Source organism: Crocuta crocuta, unplaced genomic scaffold (genome assembly GCF_008692635.1).
Source record: "Crocuta crocuta isolate KB4526 unplaced genomic scaffold, BGI_CrCroc_1.0 scaffold172, whole genome shotgun sequence".
Taxonomy (NCBI): Eukaryota; Metazoa; Chordata; class Mammalia; order Carnivora; family Hyaenidae; genus Crocuta; species Crocuta crocuta.
In genome coordinates, this window is record NW_027528872.1 from 2,724,387 (window position 1) to 2,751,119 (window position 26,733).

Below are 26,733 nucleotides of genomic sequence, written 5' to 3' on the forward strand. Positions count from 1 at the left end.
ACAGTGGCAGCAGGCAGGCACCAGTGTGCTGCTGGCAGGCACAGTCAGAATCTGGCCCTGTGAGTATTTCTCATCCACGGTTCTCAGTGGACAGATGGTTAGAGGTCCCAGATGCCAATCTGTGCACTAGTAAATTGGGGTCTTGCAAAGCTTCCTGCCCAGGAGTAAACCCAGGAAAACACCAGCTCAGATACAGACAGGCTCATTGTTGGTATAGGTCCCGTCGGTTTGCAGGAGGGCGATCCCTGGTGGAGAGGACCCGGAGCATCTGGAGGGCTTGGTCAGGATGCAGAGAGCAGCAATTCACAAGGTGAAAGGGCGCTCAAGGCAGCGCTAAGCTACCGTCCTTACTTCCCTGGCCTCTGAGGGCAGGATCGCTGACCACAGGGCAGGTGGGGCCTGGTGGCCTATGAGGTAAACATCCCTTTCAGCACTTGGAGAGGATGAGGCCCCAAGGGCAAACTATTACCCCTCTCATAGAGTAATAGAGGCCATCAGAGTCCTAACCACTTTGATCACGAACTATCTTTAGGGATGAAGAGAAGCACCTTCATACCCAGCCTGAGAAACGGGGGTCCTTTCCTCCTTGGTAGCCTGTTCAACCACTTACTTCCTATGGCTCTGCTCTGAGACAACGTTTGTTACAACCAGTCCATTTTCCAAACAAGCCCTGCCTGCTCCTGCCTCCTCCCATCACTCATTCCTTCCTGGGCTAAAGAGTCTTCCTCTTCTTAGTCCTTTCTTCCAGATCCACAGCTGATTGACTGCTGCTGCTGAGTGAGGTGTCTGAGCGCTGCAGCCTCCAGTCTCTGGGGCTCCTTCAGAACCAGTGTGTACTCTTTTCATGTGACCCTTGGCACACACCTGCTTCTCAGTCTCTTACCATCCCACACGCGGGTTAGAGTATATTTGTTGGGAAGGCCCTTCAGCACAGAAGCTGCGCTCTATCTCTCAGAGCTTCCCGTGCCTAACAGCAGGCTCACAGCACTGACTCTTAAAAATCTACGACCTCTCCAATGGCTTTCCATCACACTTAGCAACAAAACTTAAGAAAGAAGCCCGTGATCCAGCCTCATGTCCCAATTTCCCCATTTCTTTACCTTCCTCCAACACACTGGGCACACTAGCATCAGGCCTTTGCACTTGCTCTTCCCTCTGCCTGACATGGTCTTTCCCTGGACCTTCACATGGCCACCTCCCTCACCTGATTCTCTCTGCCCTTTAAAGGCCACCTTCTCAGAGAGGATTTTCCTGGCCACCATGTCTGAAAAATAGCACTCCTCATCCCACAAGCCCTATCTTTCCTTATTCTTCATCATAGCACCTAATTACTGACTGACATTACATTATTATACTATATTACATTACACTATGTATTTTTAATTTTTTTAATTTTGTGGGCCTCCATAAGAATGCAAATTCCATGACAGTCAAGACCTGGGTTCATTCACAACTTGTCCTCAGAACCTACAGAGACGTCAGGAATATTGTAGGTATTCAATACTTGTTGACTAGATGGATGGGAAAGTGAATGAGCAAACATTTCCTTGTGAAGTAGGGACCATTCTGGGCAATGATGTGATATGGTCCACCATGGGATAATATAAGGCTTCCTTTCAAAGAACCAAAAAGCATCAGAACTATAAAGGTGCTTGAAGGAGGTCAACTCAACTATACAGAGTAAGAAACTGAGTCCCAGACAGGGAGACATGAATGGGATAAGCACTTTAAAAGTTAAAATCTTTGACTTCTCATCGTTAACTCTTCCTAGAACGTGGCCTGATGTGACAACTCTTCTGAACAAATTCCGACCTCAAAACCAGTTTTCTACTGGTTTTGCGCTTGAAAAATTTTTTATAGATTCAAAAACAGTTAAGAGAACAAGGCCAGTTGCATAAAATTTCACCTCTTCATGCGTCCGAGTGTTTTTAGAGGCACTACGGCAAAGAAAGTATCGATACTGTGTCCAGCATTCCTTCAGTAGCCCAGACCTGCACAAATATTGAAGCATTGTTGCTTTATTCTTCCCAACCTTTGTGTGTTAGGCCAGACACTACAGGACATCTCCTTTTGGAATAAGGAAGAAATCTAAGCATATGCCCAAAGCCAAGCTGCAGCTGCGTTCCAGGTCTTCATCTGGCCTTCTCCTTTAGACACCTGTGTAATGCTGGCTGTAGCTCACTGAAAACAGACTGGAACCACTCATTGCCACTTGGTGGGTGGTTCACCTGACCGTCAGCGTCGGTATTCATCAGACAACAGCCATTCTAGGTTTTCCTTTTTCTTTTTCTTCTCTAATTCCCCGGTGGGTTCTAAGAAAATCCCATCCAAAGTCTTCTTTCCAAGGTGGCCCTTGAGGGTGGCTGCCCCCTTGCTCTTCTCGTAAGATTGTGTTTGACAGCAATGAAAACCAACAGTTCAACAGCAATAATTTCTTGGCAGGACAGATTGGCATGAGACTTGTCCCAAAACAAAATAAGCCTTTCAAGGAAGTGTATTTCAAGTTGGGCCCATGTTCCCAAGACACTGAGATTCTTATATGGCTGACACAGGAGCCGAGGCTGAGCCCCAGCCAAGGGCCGTCAATGATTGTCAATAACACCACAGAACAGAGAGAAGACTCGGGGGCTGAACAGTTCAGACAGGGGTAACTGGAAATACTGCAGAACTCGTTCTGGGGAAAGGTTTTTTGTACTCTGGCCTGATTTTCTTAAACAGCCTTGTTAGTGATTTCAGTCTTGGAGGAGCGTGTGTGGATCAGGGTAGCATCCCCTTTCCTTCCTTCCACTCTTTTTCGCTACCCATTCCTTCCCATCATTCTCCGCAATTCTTTCCATGCCACCGTGTTCACTGCTGTATGTGCCACTTAGAGGAGCTCTCTAGACATTATGTCACGAGGGAGCATGCCATGTCACCTATGAATGGCAACTTATATGCTTCTGATTGTCTGCATCCTAAGTTGTTATGAGCCTTCCTCTCTAGGCTTGGTTACAATGCACAAGCTCACAGAATGATTCAAACATCAAAGGTGGAAGAATCCTCAGTGTGACCTGGGGATAACCAAGTTGCTTTTGTGCTGCATCCTCTCAAGGCCCACAAGAGGGCGCCCGAGACCTCTCAAGTCCAGTTACGAGAAGTGGCAGCGAGGCCAGGAGGTGGCGCTGTTGCCTTAACCATCAAGAAGGGAGCGTCTCCGGCTGAGGCGGGACTGTGATTCTACTGGTTGGGGGACACATAGCATCCCTGCGGACTGCAAGTAATCCCGATATGGGATGCTAAGCTGTCCCAGCCAACCATCGCTACCCTATCCTGAGAGACAGAGCCAAGCTCTAGCCAGCCTGTTTCAACGGAAAAGCTCTAGGTGAGAAACTAGAATTCATGGGTTCTAGTTCTGGCTGCCATGCTATTTTGCTGGGAGGGCTTGAAGGAAATCACTTATTCTTTTCCCCCAGAGTCTTCCTCAACCCTCCGTGTGTACAACCAACATAACAAGCTTCAGGAGGGCCAGGTGGGCATAGGTTTCAGGGCAAAGCTTGTATCCTGGACAAATTCATTGTCTGCAGGTTGGGGAAGGGTAGAGGGATGGACACACAATCAGAAAGTCACAGGTTGAGGAGGGAAGTGGAGGCCTGGAGGTGCACACAGAAGCACACAGAGAGAGGACTTTACCAGCCTGATGGATCGATGAAGGATTCCTGGTGATTCTAGACAGTATCAGAGCTAAGTAGGAGTCATGTGGTAAAGACTTGGAAGGGCAGAAGGGCAGCTAGAGCAAAGGTACTGAAGTAGGAGACAGCCTGGTGGGTGAGTGGGGCTCTTGTGTGAGTGAGTAGTGTTAGGAAGTGTTGCTGGATGAAGACACAGGGACAGGGCAGGTGGGGCCTGCACATCCTGCCCAGATATCCCTCTATAGGCTTTGCGTTCAAAATGCTCTGAAAAGGGAGCACTGCGAAGAGCAATGGCGTCACTAATGTATGTATTTATTTCTAGGTGCATAAATCTGCTCTCATTTGGAGATAAAGAAGTGACTACCAAGGGGAAAGGAGGGCTAGGGGAGGCATAGGAACAACGTCCTCCTTTTGCTGGGTTTTAGCTTGACTTGAAGTGGCCACTAGGCACCGTTGTTCTCTCCCTTTCCACCCTGACCAAGAAGTACAACAAATTCATTAGGACACAGACTTGTTAAGATCTAAAATTGAAGAACAGCCATATATTTACTTAGCAAGACAAATATGTACATTATTTATGCAAGATAATAAGTCACCAATGTATAAAAGCACATATTGCCATTTATTTATAAAGATGAAGGTATGTGCTCATGTTTTACAAATGAGAAATAAGAGACCCAGGCCACGTGGTCCATTAGTGGTGGTACTGGTACTCTGTCTGGGCTTTCTGATTGGACTACATGCTCCCCGCTTTCACCAGCATGATTTACTCTGAGCCCTTTGAGGATTGACCTCGTGGCTGGAGAAGGCAAGCCCAGCATCACTGATACCCAGTGCATGCACTTGCTCTGTGATCTGGAGGGCCTATAAAATAGGGTTTCTCACACAGGCTGCTGCATTCACAGAAAGAGATGTTGGATCTCTGGTTTTAGTATTTATTCTAAAAGCCCCTGTTCTCAGATGAGCACTAATTGGTGACCAACACTGAACGAGCACACCATGCACCAGGAGTTCTAGAGAGATAGGAGAGATTTTCAGAGGCACTGCTGAACAGGCATTGTGGCTAGGGCAGTAGTTAGGCTGGCTGTAGAGTGCTTTGTTGGTGTCTGGGATGTTGCAGGGAGGGCCATCCATGAGTGTCTGTGACTTGATGTACCCTTAGTTAAAATGGCATCTTTCCCAGAAGCTTAGTCTCCAAACAGAAAACAGCCTGAAATCTCATTTTTCAAAGTTTCTGCTACAAAAGTTGTTGCCAGTATATTTGAAGTTTATGGAAAGAATGTTTTTAATCAGCTAAGTGTACTGAACTATGTAAAGTTCCGGGAAGGAATACAGCCCACCAGTGAGGCAGAGAGAAGTGGAAGTCTAGCAAAGACAAATGAAGGACCCCAGACTCAGCATCACTGGAAAGAAGCTACATCCAGTAAGAGGACTGTGATGGGGGCAGATGGTAAAAAAAAAAAAACAAAAACAAAAACAAAAAACCAACAAAGAAAGAAAGAAAGAAAAAAGGGCCAGCAATCTGTGAGAATGGGACAAATGACATGCAAATAGTCCAAAGAATAACATGTGAATTAGCATCAGATTTCCAAAGAATCTTTAAGTTGGGAGCCTAGAGAGACCATCTCTCCAGATGATGCTACTGAACCCCCCAGAAGGGAAGCGACTCTCCCTAATAGAAACAGCTAACATCAAAGAGGGCTCAAAGGGAGCGAGGCCCTCATTTCAATGGCCCGTGTGAATTAACCCATTTAATTGTCCCAGAAAGGGCATGAAGCGTGAGGCTTCCCCCATATTGGCAGATGGGGCAACGGCTGCTTAGGGAGGTTAAGGTACTTGCCCAGCTCATCTCATTAGTAAGAGGCAAAGCAGGGACCAAACCAGGGCAGTCTAGCTCCCAGCCCATCTTCACAAGCATGTTGCTCCCGGAACATTGCAAACCAGCAGCGGAGCCAAGACTAAAGCCCTGGTGGCCCAGTTTCCTATTCCTGTTCTTTCCCCCATTCTGCTCTCTCCTCCGGCCAGAAGGTTCTCCTCTCCTCTTGCTGGCCCCGGCATCCTTGTCTGGAATGTTCTTCTCCTACATCTCCTCAGGGCCTGCTCCCTGGATTCCTTTTCTGTCCACCCCAAATAAAATGGCAACACCTCCACCGTCCACAGTGCTGGAATGTCGCACACCCCTCACTTCATTCATAGGCGAGACATCCCACCATCTACTTGCTACAGATGTGCTCATTTTTGTTACTGTGGCTCAGTATCTCCTACGAAATGCAAGCTCGTGAAGGCAGCGTCCACACTTTTTTCAAGAACATGTCGCTGGTGCCTGGCACATAGGAGCATGCAAAAACCATTTGAGGAAAAAGTAAATGAATAAAATGAAAAATGAGAAAATGGTCAATAATTCCCAGGCCCGAAGCAACGGACTCAGATGCCCTGTGCCACATGGTAAAAGTCATCCCTGGCTGCTTTTACGCAAATGCTACCCAGGAAACCTGAATCCTTCCACTGTGAGCTCCTGGCAAGATTCATTTCTTGAACTGTAATATCATGTCTCTAAGAGTCTTCTATTAAATTGTAGGTACTTCTGAAAGGGAGACGTTATACATGAATTAATTACTAGCCATTAACACTTTTGGATACACTAAAGTGATACATAAACATCATTTTATATATAACAGATCCAAACTAATACAGCTCGCATGGATGGAGCATTTGGAACATGCCAGTCATAGTGCGAGGTACTTTACACATGGCACTAATTGCCAAATATTTCCGGCTCTCTGCCTTCCTGGCACTCATGGGAATAACACTTCCCAGGTCTTTTGTGGTGGGTAGCACCATGTGACTGGTTCTAGACAGACATAAATAGGCCTGTTAACCCACTTATAGGACTAATGAGAGACCCCTCAGAACTCTCTTTTCCCTTCAGCTCAGCTGCCTTCAAGGAGGGACCTGCTTAGTTAGCCCGAGTCCATGAGTGATGTGATGAGCACAGGACCTTCCCACTCCCCCGACATCCCCAGTGTCTGCACAGCGATCTTCTGAGGTAAAGTGTGCAATGATTTGCTTTACAGGTAAAGAAGGGGCCGTGCATAATTAAAGGATTTTCACAAGATTTCATGGCTGGCAATGACGGAGCCATGAAGGAAACCAGGTGTGTTTGATGCTAGAGCCTCTAACTTTCACCTACATTTACTCTCTCTCTCTCTCTCTCAAATCTTTATGGGATAAATAAGGATAGAGAGATGAGAATAATTCCATCTGTGGCCTGGAAAACAGAAGCTTCATAAGGCTCTACAGCTCTGGGGAGTCTAGAAGACACTGGGATCTCGGGGAAATGCTTACAGAAACTGGTGGTATTGGGGAGGAAACTCTATTGAGAATATTGTTTTTTCCCTGTTCATATTTTTGCATGTTGGGGAGAGAGAATCCATGATCTTTGGTTTGATTCTTTCCCATTGCAGACTCATCAGTGAGGAAGCCAACGCACGTACAGAGATGTCTCACATGCCCCGGGCCTGCCCTTGCTGAGGGTACCCTGATGACTCCAACACTCAAGCCCCTGTTTTCAAGGATCTGCAAGCTGCCCAGTCGATCCCTCTCCTTTCCATTTTTCCTACAGGGAATGGTCGCTACTGCTGAAGATAATTGCTCAACCGTTTGCGCTGAGAGTTATGGAGGGTCAATCTCCACTCCTCCATGCATGTTCTCTTTGTATCCTTTGACACAAATCATATGGAAGTGACAGAAAGTTCTGTATCACCTAAGAACAAAACAGGAATTCTTGGGAGGCAGGGGCCTCCTGCACAAAATTTTTCACCCACTGCTAGCATTTAGCTACCTAAATTTTCTACCATTAGAAATCTATTCCTTTGGGTTAAAGCAGATTTCTCCTCTTGCCTAGGATTTGCCCAGACTGTTGTATAAAATCTTATTTTGTCATGCATCCAAATGACTACCCTAACAACTCCTAACAACCATCTCAGCGCTGAGGTCTCACAGTAATAGCCCAAGGAACCCAACAACATAAGGAATGACTATGCTTCCAGGTGTTAAATACCTCAATTTTGAGGATTCAAATGTTCCTTAGGGCCTTCTCCTTTTAAGTGTCTTTTCCCCAAAAGAACTCAAGTAGAGTGTTTGTTGTTATTGATGACGAGGAGCAGAATGCCATTTTCTCACGAAGCCTAAGTTCACAAGAATTCTTGCTGTGCTGTACAGAACCCAACTTACCCACTCCACTATCCATCACAGGCTCTGTGGATTCCCTAAGTTTGGACTGAAATTGCACCGTGAGAAGTGTGTTTCTTTCCAGGAGATAAGAGATGGTGGAGGGATGGGGACACTTTTATGGAGAGGGACAGCCATGGACCAATGGAAATGAGAAGATGTGGAAAACGTTGTATCCTGGGAAGAGAGGATTCTAGGAGGTTCTGGGGAAATAAGGCATCAAAATGCAAAGGCACAGATTTTGAGGATAAATATCCAGAACCTCACTTAAAATAACAAGGTATTATGATGACCCCAAGCAGAGAGGAAAGGCAACACAAGAATGTATTTGTAGACTTAACCATGACATAAAATTGTATGGTTTGAGGACCAATTTGTTTTGAATGTCCCTGCTTTTCTTGATCTCTTTACTTACTATCCAAGACCACCTCGTGAAATACTTTGAACCCAGATTCAAGTTGAACATAAAACACAGCCAAGTGTGAAAAAGAGTAACTGCAAAAATCTGAATAAGAAATAATTTAAAGTCATTCAGTGAATGTGTAACCAAAGCAATATGTGAAGGCTCAGCTCACCTGGAAGCCTGGGGCAGAGCGGGGCCGGGGATGAAAGAGAACTGGTCCTGAGTGGCCTGTGTATGCCCAGCACTCTGCAGGGCAGGGGGTGTGTCCCAGAAGAATAGCAGCTTCCTGCTCTGTGTGTGTGTGTGTTGTGTGACTGACCAAAAACAGGTGCTAGCAGAGTTTTCTCTAGGTTTGCCAGAGAAAAAGCTGGCAGGGATTGATGGTTTATCAGATTGAATGTGATGTTTTACGATAAAGAGAGGAAGAGCTGGGGTCACGCAGACCTGGACTTTGGCATTTACTTACTCCTCCATGAATGGAGGCCAGCCACCAAGATTGACAGAGCCTCAGTTACCTACAAATCAGATGAGGACCGTTGGACTGCTCACACACACTTTCTATAGGCACATAAGTGAATGATATGAGTGAAGTGTCCAACTCACAGTGGACACTCACAAAGTCCCTTTCCTTTCCTAGACAGAGAACTGGAATTCACAGAGACACTGAATCATATGCTGTTTTCTGCGCCCACTTAGGCTATTGTCCCCTTACCTAGCTAACCTCCTTCTGATCTCTCTGACTCTGGTCTTTGGTCAACCAGTCACTCAGAAGCCAGAGTGCTTTTACTAAATCTTAAATCTCATTTCAAAACCCTTTTAAAACACTTTTTTAAAAATATTTTTATTTATTTCTAGGAGAGAGAGAGAGACAGCGTGAGCAGGAGAGGGTCAGAGAGAGAGGGAGACACAGACTCCGAAATAGGCTCCAGGCTCTGAGCTGGCAGTCAGCACAGAGCCCGACGCGGGGCTCGAACCCACGAACCGCGAGATCATGACCTAAACGAAAGTCGGACGCTTAACCGACTAAGCCACCCAGGCGCCCCAAAACCCTTTTAAAACACTTTAATGGCTTCCTGTTCCCATATCCTCACAGGGCTTTGGGAGGCCTCTCATGAATTTGTCCTACTTACTGCCCCACCCCCACCGTTCACTGGCATGAACCCTCTCCCCCGGCCTCCCTCAGGCCATGCACACTCCACCTCCTTCCTGCCCTGCAGTGCACACACAGCCTGCACTTCTCCAAAAGCTCTGCTTTTGCACAATTTATCCCCTCTGCTAGATGATTCCCCACATCTATCTTCCATAGGCCCTTCCTTTCTTTGGATAACTTCTACCCAACCGTTGGAGCTCGGCTTAGATGTTACTTTCAGCTTTCTCTGATCCTCCTAAGTTCTCTTCATTGCACTGTGTGCATACACCTGCCTTAACTTAATATCCCATTAAAACTGCATGCCAACTCATCCTGTTGCAGACTAAGGTTTAAGCCTCTGAGGGCAGGGTCTTTGTCGTGTTCACTACCGTCTCACCAGCTCAGAGAATGGCACAGAATAGATACTCAGTAAATATATTGCTTAACCTTTTAGTTTGAAATGATAGACTCAAAGAAAAGTTGCAAACATAGTACAAATCCCCATATATCTTCCACCCATCTTCATCTTATGTTAACATCTTATAAAATCATTGTAACAACATAACATAACATAAAATCATAGTAAAATTATTGAAACCAAGATGTTATCATTGATCCAATACTCTTAACCTATCTACAGATATTCCTTGAATTTTACTGATTCCTCCCACTGTGAGGCTGTGATTTATAATATGAAATATATACTTGGTTTTCATCCCCATCCCTGGCACAGAGCTCCTAAAACCCATGGAATTTCCTGTAGTGAAAACAGTAAAGGTGCCTTTAGTTATGTGAATGAACTGGTCATTGGAAAGCAGGTCACCTAAGGATGGAGGCTAGTTGCCAAGTGGTTAGAAGGTTCAAACTTTCAGTCCCTGCCCCTCATCTCCAGGGAGGGAAGAGGGGCCAGTGATTGAGTTAAGTCACCAATGGCCAGTAATTTAATCAATTGTGTCTATGTAACGAAGCCTCTGTAAAACCCAAAAGGATGGGGTTGGAGAGCTTTTGGGTTTGCGAGAGCAGAGGTACTAGGAGAGCAGCTGCCCGGAGAGGGCGTGGGAACCCCACACCCCTTTCCCATACCTTGTCCTATGTATCTCTTCCATTTGGCTGTTCCTGCATTATATCCTTTTAAAATAAACTGGTAAATGTAAATAAATGTTTCTCTGAGTTCTGTGAACTACACTAGCAAATGGATGGAACCTCAGGAGGGGATCCTAGGAACCTCCAAACCATAGCCTAACCATCAAAAGCACATACAACAACCTGGACTTGCAGCTGGCATCTGAAATGTGTGGGGTAGGGGTGAGGAGGGCTATGGGTGCCTTATAAGACTGAGCCCTTAACCCGTGGAATCTGATTCTCTCTCCAGGTAGATAGTGTCAGAACTGAGTTAACTGTGTGATGGTGTCTAAAACACACACTGGAATTGGTGTCAGAATCAAACCCACAGGGTCCTTTCCCCACCCAGGAGCCCATCCATTACACTGCACTCAGCTGTAACGTCTCCTCCATCTCCTCTAATCTGAGATATTTCCTTAGTCCTGTTTTGTCTTTTATGACTTCCACACTTTTGAAGAGTTCTGCTCAGTTATTTTATAAATTATGTTTCTCAGTTTGAGGCTGTCTGGCCTTTTCTCAAGGTTAGATGAAGGTGATGTAATTTTGGCAAGAAGACTACAAGGTGATGCTTTGTCTTCCTCCACGCATCCTGTCAGGCAGTACGTGATCTTCATGTGACTTATCCCTGAGATGTTAATGTTGATCACTTGGTTAAAGTAGGGTCTACCAAGCTTTCTACTGGAAAGTTACTATTTTCCCCCTTTGTAATTAACAAGTATTGTGTGAGGAGATACTTTAAGATCAGTAAATACTTTTGAATAAATCAATGAATGTTGGAACAAAGGACTGAATCTGAAAGAAACTTACTTAAAAGAGGTGGAAATATAAGTTCTGAACCTGTATTCAAAAAATGCAGCAAGAAGGACACAGAAGAGAAGACAAGACAATAAATAAATGAGTCAACAATCACCATCTAAATAATATTGAGAAGAGAGCAAGCCTAGTAATAACATCATCATCTCTTCTTATCTCCTATTAAATATTTATATTCTATGAGCAATTAAGGAGGTTTCCAAAGGTGAGGTGATTAAACAAATTTTCATCTTACAGTAGAGCCCAGTCTCTGTGGAAGATGCACCCCCACTATGTAAACAAACTGGAGCCCATTCAGAGACTAAGCTAGTAAATGCTGCTCTGCTGGGAACAACTAGAGGAACAGAATATGCCCAAATCAAAAAGGTAGCACTTAGGGAAATGCAGAGTATTGTCCTAGTCTACTTGGGCTGCCCTCACAGAACACCATGGTCTGGGCACCTCCTACAACAGACATTTTTTCACACCTCTGGAGGCTGGATGTCTAAGACCATGCTGCAGGTCTGGCTGATTTGGTTCCCAGTGAGGGCTTTCTTCCTGGCTTGCAGACAGCTGTCTGCTAGCTGTGTCCTCAGGTGGCAAAGAGAAAGAGCTCTCTACTACCTTCTTATAAGGATACTAATCCTATCGGATCAGATCTCCACCCTTATGACTTCATTTGACCTTGATTACCTCTATGAAAGACTCGTCTCCAAAAACATTCTTATGGGTGGAGACATACTCAATACCCTCAAATACTTTTCAATCCATCACTGTGTAACAAGATGCTAAAGTGGAACATCTCATCATCTCAGTTTCTGTCAAAGCCCCACACCGCATACAATAGGTGTCAACACCCCAAATTTAAAGCAAGGTACTAGTACAAGATATTTTTTCTGCTTGAATTAGCCTATCACCCACCTCCAGATGATAGGGGTGATCAGGAACCCATTAGGAGAAGCAACATGTGCAGTTTTTCTAGGGAAAAAACTGTGTGCTGAGGTTCTCCCCTGCTCAGGCCAACCAAGAGGGGCTTCAGAGAACCTCCCAGCAGGTTTGACATACGGCCCTTGGAATGAGGGAGGACTGTGGAGCTGGTATCTGACTCACATTTGGAAGAAAGCCTAGAAGAAAGAGGTTGGGACTTGGTAGTGGGGTGCCTATGTCAGCAGAACAAGGGGAAAGTTGTATTGAAGTGCCCTGGACCAAAGGCCAGACAAAAATATGTGTTTTCCAACATCCAAATATGGTCCCCAAGGGAGAACCCCAGCCATGAAGCAGCTTGAAAATCTATCCTAGGGGACATTGAAGTGTGGAGGGTGCTGGGTGGGTAACCCCAGCAGAAGAGGATTGAGGTGAGCCACCAGTCCTGGGCTGAGAGAATGTCCTAAGCAGCCAGCTAAAGCAGACAGCATCCACGCCTGAAACTGTCATGGAAAATCCCCAGTGGGGGCAGCTAAGAGGAACCTGGAACTGTCCCCTTGAGAGAAGGAGGAAGTGCTTAGGTTCTCAATGCCCAGGATGCATATGCCAGGTCACATCAAGTAAGGAGGGCTCTCCTCCTACCACCTTTCTCCCTAAAGGAGCCAGGAAGAGCAGGAGGGGTGAATAGGCCAGCAGGGGCAAGACAAAGAAGGGAAACAGGTCTCTGTAGGCTTCATAGCCTCAAGCAGCCCTTGAGAGAGGAAGGGAGAGTTTGGTAAAAGATTACACTGGACTTTAATTACACAGAAAATGACCAGAACATTCTATGGGATCTTCAGAAAGGAAAAAGGAATTAAACAGATTAACACATGAGGCACCTGGTGACTCAGTTGGTTAAGTGTCTGACTCTTGGTTTCAGCTCAGGTCGTGATCTCACAGTCTCATGGGTTCGAAGTCCCGTGTCGGGCTCTGGGCTGATGGTGCGGAGCCTGCTTGGGATTCTCTGTCCCTCTCTCTCTCTGCCCCTCCCCAATTTGTGCTATCTCTGTCTCTCCCAAAATAAATAAATAAACATTTTTTAAAAATAATTTAAGACAAAGTGGAGGAAAAATAAAGTTCTTTTCTTGTTTGCATTCTACCAAGTGCAGCCCCTCAGAAATACTTCTGTAACATGTGGTTACCTGAGCAGCCATGGGGGCCTGTACCTAGAAGGGCTCTGGACTTGCCTTCATGCTCTGCTGCTACCATCTTGAAATTCTTTTTTTTTTTCTTTTAAATAGTGTATTGTCAAGTTGGTTTCCATATAACACCCAGTGCTCATCCCCACAAGTGCCCTCCTCCATGTCCATCACCCCCCTTCCCCTCTCCCCCACCCCCATCAGCCCTCAGTTTGTTCTCGGCATTCAAGAGTCTCTCATGGTTTAACAATTGGTAAAAAAAAAAAAAAGGACCCCACATTTTCATCTTGCACGGGCCCCACAAATCATGAAGCTAGGCCTGGTTACTACATGGCAAGGATTTAGCCATATTCTCTGCGACCCCAAGGGGCACAGTGGGACCTACCAGTGAGAGGTGGAGAGATACAGATTTTACCTCAGTATTGGGAAGAGTTGTGTTTAAACTCATGGCCACCCAAACTGGAATAGGCTGTACATTAGTAGAGCATCCAGTCACCGAGATCCTTACAGCAGAAGGTCAGCTACTTGGCAAGAACATTGGGGACACAATGCAATCTCTGGACTCTGAGGCCTACACAATCCCTGCCAACACTGGGGTTATATAATTCTTTGAGTAACATGCTTCAAGATGTCTGCTTTACCAACTTCACCAGGAAATGAATTTACCAGCACTGAGACCAGGTAAGTGTATTTCCAAGTCCACCCTCTAACCCCTACATAGTTGGGAGTTTCACTAACTCCCTAGGTTTCTGTCCAAATCGTGAGTTGTTTTCCCTTATGAGGACATTGTTGCCATTACTCACTGTATTTTTGATCATTGTAAGTTGGATGTTACTGTGGCTGGCACACTGTGACTTCTTGCTTCTAAGAAAAAGGCCTAAAAAGCCTCAGAAAGTATTTTAGGCTTAAAGCCACTTTCATTAATCATCATTTTGACAATGAAGCATAAACAGACATGACAAATATTGATTAAATTTAACATTAAAAATCTACAGGCATGTTTTGGTTATTGTTGTCATCGTCATTATTATTTATTCACTCTCATCATTCACTCCTAATTTGTTTCAGGAGAAGAAAAGAAAGTCCATTTCTTCCTGGGATCTCCCACATATAACCTCTCAAGCTGGAAAGTGCATCTTCTCTGCTCCACCTTTATAGAGCCAGTTTCTGAAGACACAGTTTGAAGGTTGAAGCTCCACTACAAAGACCTGCCATTGATGACATTTGGGGCCAGGAACTGACAGGAAATGGGTACATTTGGTCATGCTCAGTAAACCCATTTCCTTACAAACTGACTTCTCCCGCATATTGGAAAACTTTGAGCTTCTTTCATACCATATTTTGGCCTTGACCTTTCTAGCACTTAGCCTCCCTACAATGAAGTCTATGTATCTCCATACCCTCAGCACAGGCCCCCTAATTATAGCCATCTGTTAAACTGTCAGGAAGAAATCTCCAGTTCAATCACGTCTTTATCAGACTCTGGCTGCCAATGGGGTCAAGTTAGGCGTCAAGTCTGACCTGCTCAGAGCCCCTGTGATGTTCTGGTCTGCGTGTTCACTGGGGCCTTTGTGAGGAGGCAGGCCAGACAGCCACCTGGCTGCCCCCAGCTAAGTTCCCTGTCCCACTGCGTTGCCTAGACAGGGTGGAGCCAAGAGAAACAATGGGGCTGACTTCATGTAGGACCTTCCCTTTGGCTCTATCTTGGGGGAATTTTGTGCACAGGAGTTATATANAAAGTCTTAAACTGGAAATGGAGACTTTACTGAACAGGAAGGAATCTGGTGTCAAGGGAAAATAAATTCTTCAGTTTGGACCTGCTCTCAGAGATTGTAGCATCATGGAATTTTATCACTGCCAAGGAACTTAGTGATCATCTGCCTAACCCTTTATTTTACAGATCAGTATAAATGTGACCTAAGGACTTGGGTTTTACTTTTACTGCTGAGTCTGGCTTTCTGGGGTTTCAGGTGAGTAATATTTTAACATGAGCTGCATAACAATGAGGGAAATCCAGGGTTGTTCATATGTGGCCTCATATTATTCTCCAGTGTTTTCATGCAAACATGTTTTCTCTTTCCTAGCAAATCAGAAAATATCCCAGGGACAGGTTATTTCTTCCTCTGTTCCCCCATAGAAATGTACTAGTTGTAGAGCGTTTAAAGTATTTGCTAAGGTGCCCATGGCTCAGCCAGTTAAGCATCCAACTTTGGCTCAGGTCATGATTTCGCAGTTCATGGTTTCAAGCAAGCCCTGTGTTGGGCTCTGTGCTGACAGCTCAGAGACTGGAGCCTGCTTTGGATCCTGTGTCTGTCTCTCTCTCTGACCGCCCCCCCCCAATAAAAAATAATTTTCAATAATTTTTAAAATGCTTTTTAAAAAGTATTTGGTGAGAGTTAGTGTATGTTCTTTACTCCTTTTTCTGTTTGGGTGTACTTCTGTGTGTCTGTGTCTCCTTAGATAGATTATAAACACTATGTGCAAGTTAAAATAGAACCGCCAAATTTTATAGCTAGTCCTACTATCCCACTTAAAACGTGAGAACACTGAGGTCCGGAGAAGTGAAGTCACTTGTACAAGATCACTCAATAAGTGTATGATTTAAACTCAGATCCACTTTCTGCTCATTCAAGCTACCTCCTTGTTATAGCAATATATCAATATTGAAGGTCACAAAAGAAACAAGACATCAGAACAGGCAAGGGTAATAGACCCTTAACTGATAACGTTATCATTGTTATTAGTAATACTTTACATATGTAGAGCTGTTACAGTTTAGAAAGATAAGCATTGAGCCGTTTCTTGTATATCCTTCAGTAACAAAAACCATAAACAAGTCTATGTCCCATATATGCATGTTTACTAATACAAGAGGAATTTTGCCATACACAATGCTCTGCACTTTGTTATTTTGTTTTTTCACTTTATGATCTTACTTAGGGATCTTTCTATATCAGCACATGGAGATTTACTTCATGCTTTTTAAAGGGCACTTATGGTTGGATAGACCATAACTTATTTAACCAGTCCCCTACTGATGGACAGTTAAGTTGTTTCCAGATTTAGGCTAAGAAATGTGCTGCTTTTTTTCCTTTTCTTTTCTTTTCTTTTCTTTTTTTTTTTTAAATAATCTCCCCTGGGGAGTTTTAAGTAACTAGCTTGACATCAGATCAGCATTTTGGAATCACCAATAGTCTTACACCTTATTTTAGCAGATAATAAAACTGAAGTCCAGACAAGTTTGGGAGCTTCAACTATTAGGGGCAAAACCATAACTAGAACCTGGTGTTCCTGCATCTTCTCCACCATACATTCCGCTGCATTTGGGCCACATCAGGGCACTGGGCATGCTTGGTTTGGCTATTTGTAAAGTAAATGGCCACCACCCAATAGCTGGCCCAACAGAGTCTTTGTTAAAAGAACTGATTCATCAAGAGATTATCATTGTGGTTTAAATTTTACTAGCCCAAGGATCACGGAGCTAACCTTAACATTTCAGTAGATGAACCAAAGTGCCTTGAATAAAGACGTAATTCAATAAAAACTTAATACTCTCATAAAATTGAATATTCTCTGTTTCCCCAATGAACTCCAAAACTTATTAGATTTCTTCTGCAGATGATGTGAGATGGCTTGTTTTACCTAAACTAACCCCATTATGCCTTTAAAAATACATTATTATTTAAATGTTTACATTTCTTTCATCCTGCAAATGTACAAAAGAGCAAAAAGCATAGCATTTCTGGGAGAGAAAGACCTGGTGGAGGAAATTATCACGTGGGGACATTTAGGACCTTCATTCAAGAATTAGGAACAAAAAGCAGATTGGAGTAGTGCGTGTTTAACTCATGAATGGTCCTGGGCAGTGGCTCTTTCTACAAATTGCCACATAAGGAGCTCATCAGCAAATGAGGAGAGTGGGGTGATTAGGATAAGGATTTTCAGGGATGAGAATCTGAATACCACACTGACTTTTCAAACTAAGTGCTTTTTTGTTTGCTTATTGTAAAGAAACAAAGAGAATTTCTTTATTAAACAGTAAAAACCAAAGTTTCTAGTTTGCTGTCAATAATGAAAATAAGAGCTACCATGCACTGAGCACCTGTTCTGCCAGCACTGTTCTCAAGGATTTACACGGTAATTATTACACGTGATAGAACAATCTAAGAGATAAAAGATATATACTAGAGAACTTCTGGATATCAATTTGTTACTGACTTTTTAACAACTTCCATGTGCCCACAGGGTGTGCTTCATGGCAATCTTAGTTTTGGAGAAACCTAGAGCTTGGTGTGTACCCCACATGACCTCTCGGCTCCAGTACCAGACACCTGGAACTTTTCTTTCTACACCATTTCCAGTCCTGCAGTGCCGGCCCCCAATCTCTGAGAATGTACACACTTAGCCCTTAAAAATGGGCATATGTAGGGACCTGGGTGGCTCAGTCAGTTAAGCATCCGACTTCGGCTTAGGTCATGCATGAACGATCTCACAGCTCCTGAGTTCAAGCCCCGTGTCTGGCTCTGTGCTGACAGCTCAGACCCTGGATCCTGCTTTGGAGTATGTGTCTCCCTCTCTCTCTGTCCCACCCCTGCTTGCACTCTGTCTGTCTCTGTCTCTCAAAACTGAAGAAGCGTTAAAAAAAATTTTTTTACTAGGAATATGTGGGCTATTTGGAAAAGTGATGAGCAAAATTTCAGGGTATCAGTGGTTGTCTATCATTCTTTCTGGATGATCAATGGGAAACAAGAAGGTCCTCCAAGATAGTTTCTTGGGCCATGAGACACTCACTCTCATCAAAGGATGGCAGGATCCTCACCCCAGTCCTATGTGGCCCCCTAGCACCAGCAAAGGACAGTGCTGACAGAGGCTGGCCAGTTTCTTGATGCTAACTCTAAGCCCTGTCCTCATTCTTCTTCCTAGCCTGGACTCTCATTTGGAGAGACCCCTACCCTGCACAAGGCCCTTCTATTTCTCCTGTCTCTCAGCTTATCTGGAAGTCTCTACCTAATTTTTGAGGTGCTGATTTGGCCTTTTAAAATTAGCTTTCCAGCCTTTTGCTAAGTTTCCAACTTTAGTCACTACTTTCATCCAGGTGAGCTTTAAGACTGTTTCCTCTGCTATGAGTCTGAAAAGACAGTTTTGAAGATCAGGAACTCCACAGTACTCTGACTGTATTAACACACAGATTTAAAGACTCTACTTCCATGCTATGTATGCTCCATGACCTTCTCCATAATATATCTCTGGACTCTGAAACACAAATTTCCATCTTAATAAAATAACCTAAGACACTTTCAATGCCCATGGAAACATTCAGCCCCTAACTCATTAGGCTTTCTCTACTTGCTTCTGTGGCTTTTCCTTTAAGCCCAAAGATTCTACCTCTGTTCATTCTCTTTAGGTAAAGTATTCAGGTAAAGTATTCAAGATTCCGTTTAGGGTCAGTAGCATTTGTTCATCTCTGTCCCTTAAATATATATCAGAAATCTATGAGGAAACATAGTATTCTGTTGCCTTATGGGATCATTCATCTGGTTTCTTCCCATCAAAGCTATGAATTCCTGGTAATTTAAGCTCAAGAAATGAAATGTATAAACACCTCCCTGGATTTTCTTGCTTCAAGAGCAGGGGTCACCAAACTCTTTCTGCAAAGTGGCAAGTACTAAATATTTTAGCCTTTGACAGCCATACAATCTCTGCGACAATGACTCAGCTCTGCCCCGTAATGTGACAGCTGCCATAGGGAATATGTAAACAAAAGGTCATGTCTGTGTTCCAATAAAACCTTATTTACAAAACTGGAAGTAGGTTGTAGTTTACCTGTCTCTGTTCTAGATAAGAAGGAGGAGAAGGAAAAGAAAGATATTTATGATTGATTATTATTATACACGTTGACATTGCTTTCTCTCTACAAATACTGGGCTAAGTATTCTATTAGTATTATCTCATTTAACTTCCAAAATTTTAAATTGAAGAAACTAAACTTTAAAGAAGTTAAACAGGGGCACCTGGGTGGCTCAGTTGATTAAGCCTCTGACTTTGGCTCAGGTCATGATCTCACGGCTGGTGAATTTGAGCTCTGCATCAGGCTCTGTGCTGACAGCTCACAGCCCAGAGCCTGCTTCGGATTCTATGTCTCCCTCACTCCCTGCCCCTCCCCTGCTTCTGCTCTGTCTCTCTCTCAAAAAAAAATAAATCAACATAAAAAATTAAAATAAATAAATAAATAGGCTAAACAGCTTNCCTATGTCTCCCTCACTCCCTGCCCCTCCCCTGCTTCTGCTCTGACTCTCTCTCAAAAAAAATAAATCAACATAAAAAATTAAAATAAATAAATAAATAGGCTAAACAGCTTCCCAATGGTCAAACAACTAGTAAACAATGGAGCCAGGAACTCAGATCTGACACCAGAGCTCACCAGAGCTTTCTATCATTAAGCTGAGCCATAAGGCATGCATGTTGGCTATTTAAAGGTTTTTGGTCAACTTCTCTTAGAAACTATTTCTAAACACAGTGAACTTGTGAATTCGATAGAAAGATTAACCGTGACTTTAATTTGCATAAACTAAGTCGATTTGGGGCTACTGAAACATTTAGTCGAATAAACATTTATTACGCCACTACTATAAACTCCAAATTATGATGGTGATTTGAGGTGGAAAATAATAGAAGATAGTCCTTACCTCACAAACACTTAGAGCGTTGGGGGTGGAACTTTTTCTTTCCTTTCTTCTCATAGAGTCCATCTTGGTTTGAGGAAGCAGACCCACAGCTGGCATTGCTTAAGGAAGGCAACCAAAATTTATTTGCAACTGTCTACAGACACACAAATGTGTTTGCCTTTCCAACTTTTAATGATTGATGTTTTCACATGGATTATTTATTATGGTGATACGAGCAGTTTTTAGGGTATTTCAAGTGACCTTAAAACACAAAAAAATCTCCCAAGATTTAAAGCCCGAGTCCTGACAGCCTTTCCCTGAGTATATATCTTAGCCTGATTGTTTACCTCTAAATATCCACCTCCGGCAAGCCTCTTGAACCCTCTGACTCCATGTCTCCAGTTGTGTTAAGAACAGAGCGTTTCCTCTCAACACCTCTTTTCCATATAGCCACACTTGCACAGCACCAGGGTGTGTGTGTGTGTGTGTGTGTGTGTGTGTGTGTTCTAGCAGGATAAGTTACTTCAACATTACACAATCATGTAAGGAAAAGTGAAAGTTCCTACTCTCATAAAGCTAATGACTCATAATAGTTTATATCTCTTTCAGTTCTAGGAAACCTCTCTGCTTGTCATCCATAAAAGCTCTTCTCTCCTTTACCCCTCTGCTGACTCCAAAGGAAATGTCTCTTTAATTTTGGTCCCCTCCAAACACATCTGTTTAATTGTCATTATGCCTCATTTGCACTGAATCCAAGTGGTAACCAGCCTATGATAGTGGGATTTGGTGTTGCTTTTCCCCAAAAGTCAAGCCTCACACAGCTGTTCATCATGAGCTATCTCCAGCTCCCAGCAGCTGCCCAGCATTTATGTTATGTTAGTGATGTTCTCTAGTTGCAAAGTCCAGAGAGCTTGCTGTTCAGCCAAAAGAAATCCTAAGGGGAAAGAGTCAGAATTAATGGCCACACATCACGTGCAGTGTTGCTGGGCACCTCCTTTGTATTGTGTTTCCCATATAGAGGTTAATGCAAGCCAGTCCAAAGTCATCAGCCAGACCCATAGCTATTTGAGGACCCCTGATCCCCAGCTTCTTAACATACGGAAAGTCACCTTGAAGACCCCAAGAGTATGCTAAGGACTTTTCTCGGGATTGAGATCTACATCCCTGATTACCAGCCACAAGGATACTAGGAAAACAAGGGCACAACTTGTTACGACAGCAGTGGCTTAGAAAAGCATGGGATTCACTTCTCTATTCTTAGGTGATTTTAATAAAAATAAATAGAATTTAACAAAGATAAAGAAGAGAAAGAGAAAAGAGGAAGAGAAGAAATGAGATTCTACAGTTATACTGAGTTTTATTTGCTACAACAGGCACACATACTGATGAGGCTGAAGCATGACTGCCATACTGTGAACACCTTTGACCCTGCCAAACCGCATCAGCATCCTCCCTTGGCATGATCACCACTCTAGCCAGCTCACACATACCTCTGACCAGTGGCGGAGTCCACTGCTGCCTTGCTCACTGGATAACAGCTCAGAGATAAACAGGAGCCTCCCGGACCTAGGATATTCAGCCCAGAGGAGGAGGTGAGGGAGAAGTTATGCCCCCAGGGGCAACATTTACAATCACTAAATACTCTGGCTTCCCAGCCTTGCTGTGGGCAATTCCTGGAGGTGGGTGATTCTGTTTGCTTCTTGGGAAGTCTAAGAAAATTGAACCCCTAATGTCTGCTGCAGCAGCACTGACCCAATATTCTTATATTGGTTTTTTCTTCTGTTATCATTCTCTCTCGTCCCTCATTATGCACCTTGAAATCATTATCCCAAATAAGTTATCTGCCTAAATGACCCTGTCTCAGACTCTCTTTTCAGGGAAATGAGTACTTTTAGAGCTGCCTACTCTGCAATCAAGACATTTACAAGTAGCTATTTATGTGGGGTAAGCCACACACAGGCCTAGGCAAGAAGCATGGACCAAAGAAGACCTTAGGCCTTCTCTTTGGGCTGATCCAGGAGATGTTGCCTGCCTAATTACGTAAGGATTTCCTCAGCACAGAGCCAGTCTGCAAAACTGGAAGAGGTAGGTTTGTTGTTGTTGTTGTTGTTGTTGTTGTTGTTTTTTACAAATAGTTTATTGTCAAGTTGGTTTCCATATAACACCCAGTGCTCATCCCCACAAGTGCCCTCCTCCATGCCCATCTCTCCCCTCCCCCCCACACCCGTCAGTCCTCAGTTTGTTCTCAGCATTCAAGAGTCTCTCATGGTTTGCCTCTCTCCCTCTCCCCCACCATTTCCCCCCTTCTTCTCCCCCTTGTTCCTCCGTCAAGTTCCTCCTAATCCTCCTATATGTGCAAACATATGGTATTTGTCCTTCTCTGCCTGACTTATTTCGCTCAGCATAACACCCTCATCCATGTTGCTACACATGGCCAGATTTCATTGTTTCTCATTGCCATGTAGTATTCCATCGTATAGATAAATCACATCTTCTTGATCCATTCGTCTGTTGATGGTAGGTTTTCTTTCAAATGCTCAATTCTCAACAAAATAAAATTATAAGCACACAAATAAGCAGTAAAACATGGACCATTCAAAGGTAGAAAATAAAATGGCAGGAAATATCCCTAAAGAAATACAACACTGAATACAAGACAAAGACTTTAAAATGACTGTCTATTTTTTTCCCCGTAGGCTGACTGTTGAGAACAGTACTGGTTCTAGGAGTTACCAATTCACTCTCAGAGAGACATGCAAACAAGGTACCTATGTCTATGAAGAGTTCATCTCATCCTTAAAGAATTGCAAGGAGGATTGTTTTTGGACAATGCTCCATAAAGCACGTTAGTTATTAGCATATTCATTTTTGCACTCATTTACTCACTCTTGCCAGGTCCTACGTTGGCCATCTAGGTTGCAATAGAGAACTAAGCAGCCAGGGTTTATGCCCTGAGGCCCTTGGAAGTACCTGTTCATTCTCTTCTGTCTTGCCAAAAAAGTTTGAAAAGCATTGTCACCTGATACATGAAATCTGTCTAAAACAAGCAAGGTGGATTCAGGTTATTTCTTAAAAGAAATAAATGACTGGGGGAAAGAAATTCATATGCAGTAACCCATCCTTATTTGGAATAATTAAAGTGGAAGAAAGTTTCTATTGGTGAAAAGCCTAGTTTATAGTGTAATTTTTAGAGAACTGTACTTTATTTCTTTCAAGTGTATGTAATAAATTAACCATGAAAATTATATGGATATATAAATATCCTGTGATATCTATGATAAGTCAGTCTTTTATTAATATATTTATATCATTATAAAATAATATATATTACATAGAAAGTATTTAAAATACAGAAAAGTATAAAGGAACAAAGTATGTGGTTCAAAGTACATAACTCTACTTTTTATTTCTGACAAGACAACTGCTTTTAATATAGGTCCACATCTCTTATCTAATTCTTGACACCACTTGTGTTTTGGAATGAAGAATTTCTCAAATTTTAGTAATGTGTGTGCCACAGTGTTTATTTTATTTTATTTTATTTTGAGATGTAATTGACATATAATATTAGTTTCAAGTATACAACATAATGACTCAATATTCATATATATTACAAAATGATAACCACAATAAGTCTAATTAACAGCCATCACCACATTTCTTTTTCTTATGATGAGAACCTTGAAGATTGACTCTTTTAACAACTTCCAAATATTAAATACAGTATTAGTAACAATAGTCACCATGTTGTGCATTACATAACCAGGACTTATTTCTTTTACAACTAGAAGTTTGCACTTTTGACCACCTTCACCAATCCCTAGCCCTTGCCTCTGGAAACCACCAATTTTTTTTCGTAACCATGAGAAAATAAGTGTCTTAAATATTCCTAAAGAGCTAAAGGAAAACACAGACAAAGAATTCGGGGAAATCAGAAAAACAATATATGAACAAAATGGAAATATCAACATAGAGATAGAAATGATATAAAATAACCAAACAAATTATGGAGCTTAAAAACATAGTAACTTAATTAAAAAATTAACTGGAGGGGTTCAACAACAGAATTGAACAGCAAGAAAAATCAATGAACTTGAAGACATGACATTTGTAATGACTGAGTCTGAGGAGCAGAGAGAAAAAATAGAATAAGGAAAAGGGAACAGAGCCTAATGGACTTATGGAACACCGTCAAGCAGACTAGCAGACTACTTATGCATAAGACTCCCATACGAAGTCCCAGAGGTAGAAGAGAGGAAGTGTCAGAGAGCTTATTTTAAGAAATAATGGCTGAAAACTTCTCAAATTTAAGAAAAGCATGAATCTACAAATTCAAGAAATTCAATGAATTCCAAACAAGATAAAGCCCAACAGACCCACAGGAGACACATTATAATCAAACTGTCGAAAGACAAAGAGAGATTCTTGAAAAGAGCAAGAGAAAAGTGATTCATCATGTACAAAGGGTCCTCAATCAAAGTATCAGCCTATTTTCCATCAGAAACCACTGTCTTTCAAAAAATGAATGAGAAACTAGGACATTCACAGATAAGCAAAAATAGGGAATTCGTTACTGCTAGTTGTGCCCTGCAAAAAATGCTAAAGAGACTCCTTCAGGTTGAAATGTAAGGACACTATAAAGTAACTCAAAACCCTATGCAGATAAAAATGTCTGGTAAAGGTAAACATGTGGACAAATAGAAAAGCCAATATTATTACATTTTTGTTGTATAACTTTACTTCTTATTTTGATAAGATTTAAAGACAAATGCACAAAAATAATTATAAATCTATGTTAATGGGTACATATATATAAATGTGTAATTTAGGACCTCAGTAACATTAAGTTGGGGGGGGATGGAGTTATAAAAGACTATAGTTTTTGTATATAATTAAAGGTAAATTGGTATCAATTCAAAATATATTGTTATAACTTTAGGATGGTTAAATGTAATCCTTACAGTAACCACAAAGAAAATACCTATAGAATATACGTACACAGAAGGAAGTGAGAAGATAACCAAAATGTGTCACTACAAAAAAATCAACTAAAGGTAAAGAAAGACAGTAATATAGGAAATGAGGGATCAAAAAAACTCTGTAAGACATACAGAAAACAAATAACAAAATGGCATAAGTAAGTTCTTCCCTACTACCAATCACTTTAAAAAGTGTAAATGGTTTAAATTTCCCAATCAAAAACCATAGATTGGCAAAATGGATTTTTTTAAAAAAGCAGGTCCAACTTTATGCTGCCTACAAGAAGCTCACTTTAGATCTAAGGACACAAGTAGATTGAAAGTGAGCGATGGAAAAAGATATAACATGCAAATAGTAAAGAAAAGAGAGTTAGTTGATAAAGGGGTCAATTCACCAAAAAGATATGACAAGTATAAACTTATATGCACCCAGAGTCAGAGCTCCAAAATATAAGAAGCAAAAGTTGACAGAATTGAAGTGAGAAATAGACAGCTTTATAATAATAGTAGAAGACTTCAGTATCCCACTTTCAGTAATGGATAAGGTAACCATACAAAAGATCAATACAGAAATAGGACTTGAACAAGCCTTTTTCTGTCTTTGTTTCCTTATTTTAAACTATTATTGAGCACTTTCTGTGAGGAAGACTCTGTCCTGGGCTTTGGAAATACCAAGAGGAGTATCACTATACTTGCCCTCAATAAGCTGTCAGTTTCATAAAGAGGAAGACAGGTTACATAAGCAATGACCCTGACCATAGAGACATGTATATGATGTTTCAGGGACACCAAGAAGAAACTGATGGACTGTTCTTGGGTGGTCAAGGCTGGAAGGTAGGGAAGGATTTAGAATAGATGATGTTTGAACTGAGGTTTGAAGGATTAATTGGAGTGAAGTCAACCAAAGAGATGGCATATGAAGGAAAGGATAGAGCAATGCATGAGCTTGGCACTGTTTAAAGGAATTGCAGCTAATTCTGTATGACTCATGTTTTTATGACAGCTTCAAATACATTATTACTACAATAGCTCTGTGAGTTAGGGAGTAATATCATCCCCATTTCACAGATGAAGGATTTGAAAAGAAAAGAGAAAATGATTTGCCCAAGATTACTTTGCTGCTCAAAGACACCACTCACATGAGTTTTCAACCTAGGAGGAGGGGGTATGGATATCTTCCCTAAACTCTATGCCCAGAGCAAAATGAGAAATCTTTTGACACTTAAGCCAAACAGCTTTGCTGAAACACTGTATTTCCTTTGTGAACCAAAACAAAACCCAGACCTGAAGTTACATTTCTACCACAAAGGTCCCCTAAACTCTTGCTTTGAGAATACATGGTATCTTATTTCTGAGGGGAAAAGAAACACTTACAAACAAACTGCAAAGGCATCTTAAGACAACAAATCACTCATAAAAAAAAAAGGGAACATTCTGATGAGTTAAGTGTAAATGAATCAGAAACATATGGATTTAATCTACTTTAAAAGGCCCAGTGGAGTTCTCAGTAAGGGCAAAACCTTGGAGGAGATTATATAGGGGATATTTCCAGACCCAGAGCCATTAGCTCTGGCCAGGCCCAGAGCTAGGTTGGTATATGGATCTCCAAGGAAACCAGCCAGATGAGAACCTCAGAAAGGTGT

The 26,733-nt window shown here is 42.4% G+C and overlaps 1 long non-coding RNA gene across 1 annotated transcript; it reads left to right on the plus strand.

The window, feature by feature from the left end:
• Positions 1-9: 9 nt before the first annotated feature.
• LOC144225367 (uncharacterized) lies at positions 10-8,271 on the plus strand. Its single transcript, XR_013333281.1, has 3 exons — positions 10-59; positions 6,743-6,822; positions 7,133-8,271. It is a non-coding gene; the product is annotated as an uncharacterized LOC144225367 (long non-coding RNA).
• The last annotated feature ends 18,462 nt before the right edge of the window (positions 8,272-26,733 follow it).